Source organism: Chanos chanos, chromosome 4 (genome assembly GCF_902362185.1).
Source record: "Chanos chanos chromosome 4, fChaCha1.1, whole genome shotgun sequence".
NCBI classification, from domain to species: Eukaryota; Metazoa; Chordata; class Actinopteri; order Gonorynchiformes; family Chanidae; genus Chanos; species Chanos chanos.
This window is the reverse complement of record NC_044498.1, coordinates 22,427,954-22,434,845: the sequence shown is the minus strand read 5'-3', so window position 1 is coordinate 22,434,845 and position 6,892 is coordinate 22,427,954.

Sequence of the window (6,892 nt, the reverse complement as noted above, 5' to 3'; positions counted from 1 at the left end):
GGATTTGAAGCAACATTTCCCTTTCTTCATTTAATGCTGTAAAATCACGACTTCCTCATGTTTGCATTCCTCTGAAGTTTGCTGTTGGTAGTGACTGATGGTTAAGGTTTTAATTGGCTTTGGTGCCTTCTTATGTGTATTGTTTTCCTTGGCTGAGAGTAGGAACCTCGAATGACCTCTGGTTGACGTTATTTGGAGGGTACAAAACCCTACATGTCATTTATAGAGATGCCCACTAGAGGGTACTGTGCACACGCTTAAAACTCCACAGTAGCCCACGTCCCTGTGTAAAGTAATCTGACTGTGCTCTGAAATCTGAAACAGTTTAAGTGTAAAAGTAAATTCTCACAAATACATATTCGTATACTTTGACACTCACCTGTGTAACAAGAGTTGTTTTACTGGTTAGTGATATAAATTTCATTCACAATAGTTCCCCGTGCGTAGTGACATCATCGCCAAGTCATCATCAAATGCTGCTACGCTACTAAATGCTTGGACGTACCATAGCAGCGTTTTTTGTATGTTTGTTTGTTTTGTTTTTTTATTGCCACATTCTCGGTGGCATTTTACAGCTCTTGTCAACTGTGCAAGCAAAGGAGTTGAAAGGATTTTCATACCACATTGTTTTCTTGAATTGTAGAGCAGTTAAAAAGACGTTGTCAGCTATCAAAATCTAAGTTGTTTGTTCTCGGATAAGAAGTGTTACGACTGTCAGGGCTTTGGCTGAAGGTTGTCCTGAGCTAACTCACTTTACTGTGACATGACTTAGAGTGATGCCAAATCTTCAGCCTGATTTGGATCTAGGAAGTTTGAAGTCCACATTCCGAAGAAAGCATCTTAAAGAGGAAAAACATTAGAGCACTAACCCTAACTGTTGACAAATTGTCACAGATCTGTTGTTAACAGTGAGGGTGGTAGTGGTGGGACAATGTACATATAAATATTCTGAATGCATATGTCATATTTTAAGAGAGTTATTATAATATAAATTCAGTGTAATGCCCTTTTAAGGCGTGTACAACACGTCATGTTCCAAAACTACTGTGTATGGTCAGAGATATTATTTTACTGATAATGCAAAACTTTCTGTGTTTTATTCATTTATTTTCACTTTCTCTTCTGTTATTGTTACAAGTCCTATTTTATATTAAAGGATTTTCAGAATCATTAGTCGCTCATATATTTAGTAAAGTAGCAAGAGAATGTCTTAAGATTTACTTATGTCTAGCTTAAGTCCACATCTTCTCTATCCCACGTTTAATTAAATTAATCCTCCACAGATTATTGCGTATTTTCGGAATATAATTGAAGTCACCTGTGTAATAACTAACAAGCACTGATCACTGGACTGACCTTGAAGCATTTATTGCCACCTACTCAATGTTGCTATTGCTATTAAAACATTTGTATGTGTGCAGTAGGTATTATGGTATGTTGTGTTGAATGATATCCTGTTCAATGCTCAAATGTTTTTCTGTGTTGTTCAAAACAATGTACATCCCAAAAAAAAGAAAAAGAAAAAAAAAAAAGAATCTTTAGGCTACTTGAAATGAGTTTGTGGTATGAGACATGTATTATTGTGATTCTATTGAGGGAGTCAAATGTTTATGAATAAATAAATATTTAAAAGATCTTTAATTACAACATAATGTAGGTGTTAGTCTTTAACTGTGTCTTGGAATGATATCAGGCATGAATTTTCTGATCTTTCTAACTAATATATGATTACTAAAAAAATTTAAATGTGTGTTTAATTAGTAGAATGTTTTCCTTATCAGCTGTGAATGTGTGCAATGCCATTTGGCTACACTGGGTGGCAGAAATATATCTGAACTCATCTTATTACAGCATTTTATGATTGGCTCTGGCTTCATAATGCCACAGTACAACAGAAAATATCCTACTATAACAGCCATCGCAGTTAATAGAGTTTCAGAGAAGCCACAGAGTGAGGTCATGTCATATCCTGCTAAGTCATGTCCTTCCTCTGAAGCCCGTACAAACACGCACACACACACACACACACACACACACACACACACATACACCCACTCTAATTCACTTACCCTAAGAAAATGCAGGTAACAGAATCTGCCGGCAGAAAAAAGTCTGGCCCTGGTCTATTTCACAGAAAAGCAGCAGCTGATAAAAAAAAAAAAAGGTTCTGAGGAGAAGTGATGAGAATGTATGTGTGAATGCAAAGGTCCTTTGAATACCAGAGCTGAGTGTGGGCTGGATAGCAAGGCATGCCAATTTAGAGGCCAAACCCCTGTGAAGTGGCAATAATACCAAATAAATATTCAACCAGGGAATCTGTGTTTTGCAGAGGGTGCCTTTTTTGATTAAGCAGTACTTTAGGACTCTGCGGGCGGGGCGGCGGGTGGAGAACTGCTGCTGCTCTGGTCAGCAGTAGTAAGAGATCAGTGGAGCTCCTGTGAACTACTGAGCGTGAAGGACAAGTTCACCCCTGTCGACATATGGGCCCTTTACATCCCTTACCTGCTGGAACTTCAGACATTTTTTGCTATTGTTTTGCATCAAACATATGGATTTTTATTATCTTTCTCATCAAAATGCTATTTTATGTAATATACTAAAAGGCACTCAGAGGTAATATTAGGCTTAGTTTTTTTTATTGCTTTCTGAATACCAAAACAGGAAAAAAAAAAAACCGACCAAAAAACGAAAACAAAAACAATAACAAAAAACTGGCCTGCTACAGTAATGTACTGGGAAAATCCTGTTGAGAAGTTAATGAAGCTCTGCAATTAAGGCTGCAATTTTCAAAATTGGCCAGCGTCTCATCAAGAGTGAGCTTCCCATTCAGGCACAAAAGTGTGACAAGTTAGGCTCACAGCACCACACAGTCCTACACAGGAGACTGCCATATTACTCTCTAATGGGAAAACAGATCATTTTTAGGTATGAGAATCCATAAAAAGGAGGCATCATGCATTCTTACATGTCAGTATTTGAAAAGAGATCGTACAAGGATGCTTTTACTAATAACCATGGCACTTTTGCTTTGGAGAAAAGAAAAAATGAACAAGTTATTGGAAAGATTCCACCAGAGTATAATAAATTTATACTATAAATTTGATAGTGATTTACCTGTCAGACTGGTGGTTTCATCTCATCCCCATATTGTATCAAGGTCTGTCAACTGGGCAGGCCACTCAAGTAAAGAGAACTTGCTATCATGCTCCTGGACCCATCCTGAGAGAACACAGGTTTTGTAACATGACATGGGAATATCTAAGTCATGACAGGTAAACCATAGCATTCAAGGCACACACTTGGCCAACAGCAGTATTCAGACTGACACATTGTTTAGTTGGTGTCAAGAGCGTGTGTCAGGAAAACATTGCATGTCACTGATCATAAATGACATTGCAGGTTGCTTTTTGTGATCTGTAATTCCAGTACTGCCATAATAGATGATGCAGGTTTAATTTGTTATTTTTAAGTTTATTTTCTCAGCATTATGCTGCTGTTTTATAGCCAAATCAGACAGCCTTGCATAGATGTAAGAAATACATAAATTGAAGTAAAATAATGTCATGAATTTAATGCCTTGAGCTGAGATCATAGTTTTGAGTAGCTATGATTTTATTCGGAGGCTTAACTACACTATTCTATATGTTTAGCTTGTCACTTAGCTTTAAAGTCCTGAATAAAATGTTTGAGCTACAACAGCACATCATTAAATCTGTCACAATAACACATTATGGCTGATTACATCTTGAGATCATTATCAACATTTCCACGCCTTTTCATCATTTGAGAGTGTTCGGTCTTACCAGGATGGAACAGCGGTCTCTGTCACCAAGCACCACTGCTCTGTGTCTGTTGCCTAAGTTACAGCTCCCCTGCTAGCACAGTGGGCTAAGAGGAGTGAGAATGTAATCAGGAGACGGTTAGGGACTATTTTGGCTCATTCTGGTGTCGGCTCCTGCATTTTGAGCTGTGATGACTATGACCTGAGGGGATAACAGGAGGTGTGAACAAACTGTGTGTGTGTGTGTGTGAGAGAGAGAGAGAGAGAGAAAGAGAAGGGCAATCACTATTTATCAGTTTGCGACACACAGTGGCTTTAATTAAAAACTCTTTCTGGCTCGCAGGTGCAATGACAGCCTGTCTCACCTTCTTCAGGCCACTATTGAGCTGGCTCAAAAATCTCCAAATCAAAGGCAGAAAACTATGGTTTTGGCTGTGGAAACTTGTGCTGAACACTGGTGGCTGAAAAGGTACAGTGCAGAGAAAAGCATGCAATATGTAATAATTAAAATAATTAGAATGATGTTTAAATTTATGAGGCGTTTAAAAATGAGGCATAGTGGAGCTCTTGAGCTAAGATTTTTTCCCTGCTGTTCTTTTCTACTCATTCAGAACATGTTGGTGGGAGGTAAACTTTGGCAACTGATCAGCTTCTCATGGTGACCTGCTGTTGCTGCAGTGTGTCCCTGGACTACGGGTTCAGCCTGAACTGTTGAGTTCGGTGAGGAGGACAGTATGCTTGAAGAGCAAGTGTGTCTGTCACCTCAGAAGACAGGCCCTAGCTGGAACACTTTCTCTCTCTCTCTCTCTCTCTCTCTCTTTCAGCCCACTGTTCCCAGTAAATCCAGTTACAACCTAGCCAAATCACCCTACACACTTTCCTCCACTCTTATTTAGAGCAGAGTTGGGCAAGCACAATCCCCAAGTGCATGGTTTTAAAGAAAGGAGAAAAAAGGAGATGGGTTTGGTGTTATTTTTGGGGTGTGTGTGTGCGCATGCAGCGGGGGTGTTTGGCGTAGGTGGTGATGTTAGTGGTAGTGTTTGGTTGGTGGGGGGGGGTTGCTGATATTGGTGGTCCAGCTTCAAGGCACTTCTGCTGAGCTCTGTGATGTCATCCACCTACCTTCTCTCTGAGCTGCGCTTTCACACTAGAGTGACTCATGCAGGCTTCAGCTCTCTGAGTTTTCACTGTGGAGGTGCATGCCACAGAATACTAAGCACCCAGAGAGGGAAAACTTCAGCTGCTTAACGTTACTTAACATTTCCCTTACAGCTGATATGAACTCTTACCCTCCCTAACAAATTATATGTACATTCTGCATTCTGCACCATTAAACTGTTACCGCTGGTTCATTTATGTCTTCTGATTTCCTGTTAGAGATAGAGCAATGGTTGTTTACTCTCAAGTGCTTCAGTTAATCATATACTGTGCATTACTCCATTCACCTATATTAGGTGTTGTTGCACTAGCTTGGCAGAATGTGTTTTACTGGTCTGGGTTCATTCAGTTGTGGAAAGAATGTTGACTTTTTTCTAAGGTCACGAGACTTAATTTTAGAGCATGCGCTGATAGCCCTGTTCATAGACAACGATTTACTTGCATAACCTGTTCCATTGATCCCAAAATCAAGTATGTGTAATTGCAATAATCATACACTCGTCAAGACCTTAATTATCTGAGGCAACTGTATTCATTTAAAATGGTACATCTCAATCCATTTCCCAGGGTACCTGTCCCTGCACATTTCTATTCTTCGTCCTGCACTGATACACCTGATTCCACTAAACTGATCACAAATTTACCTAAGCGCATAAATACCCAACCACACTTGTCATCCAATGTTGAGTCAAGACAACTCTATTACATCTCACATTATCATAGACATAGCCATGGCAATTACAAGTGCTTGCAGCCGTGCTAATTCGAGAAACAATAAACAGTAGTGTACATTCTGCACATGTTCATGAGTTAGTGAGATGTGATGTTCTTTAAAAATTTCTCTGCTCAACTAATGAATGAAAATGTTCCACAAAACATTCGATCATAACAGTGTTCATTGTCAAATGTTGCTCTAATTGCTTGTAACGAATAGCTGCTTGCTGTTTTAATTACCCTAATTAGTTAAGAGACTTTTAATGATTAGTTTCTAAACCTATTCTGGCACCTTGTCAATATCTCTGTACTTCTGTCAAATCCACACTGTGGAGGTGAGGTGAGAGAAAGAGAAAGAGAAAGAGAGAGAGAGTGAGAGAGAGAGAGGGAGAGAGAGAGAGAAGGTACATGCGACTATGCTTGCTTGTTGAGGGAAAAAGGAAAAATTCAACATGTCTTGATAAAAAAAAAACAGATGTAACTAATTTTGGGGGCACCAAATATAATTTAAAAAATTACCTTGCCCCTGATATTTAAAATAATGATTCTTTTTAACTGAAATACCAGGAAATACCAGAAGGCATGCACATTTGTGCCTCAGCATTCTCAAGAAAAACAGTATGTCACATTTAGTAATATTAGCACACCTCATGATGTTCTCTTAGTGTAAGGAAAAGAATAATACTAAATTTGAATTAAACTTAATCGCTGTTGTAATTCAGAACTTCATCAGGCATTCTACAATGGTTGCTGAATATTTTTTACTCTAGATTTATGTGGTGCTGTCTTTTCCCTGCGGAGAAAAAGGTATCAGGGAAGTTTATGGAAGGCCCAGCTGTAGAAAACAACAGTAATGATTTGTTTTCCTGGACAAGAGAGGGATTTTGTGTGCGTGCGTGTGTCTCAGGAACCCCTTAGCATCCTGAATGAACCACTTAGGATTTTACTTTGCTTGTGTGCATACTCAGGCCCTTTGTTGAAATAATATATAGTAGTAATATTTTGTATATTGTGTGAAATAGGTGCTAGCTGGTTATGTAGCGTTTCAATATGATTCAGTTTGGCGGATGATTCAGTGTCTAGCCCTTAGCTTGAAGCAAGTTGGGCTGATGCCTGAGAATACGGGTTCTATATCCTATCAGGGAGATCAGAACATTCAAATACATGCCACAGTGATTCCCAGACAGTTTGGTGGGTATCATTATTGTAAACCTCAGATTTAAACACGGGCTTGAGGCT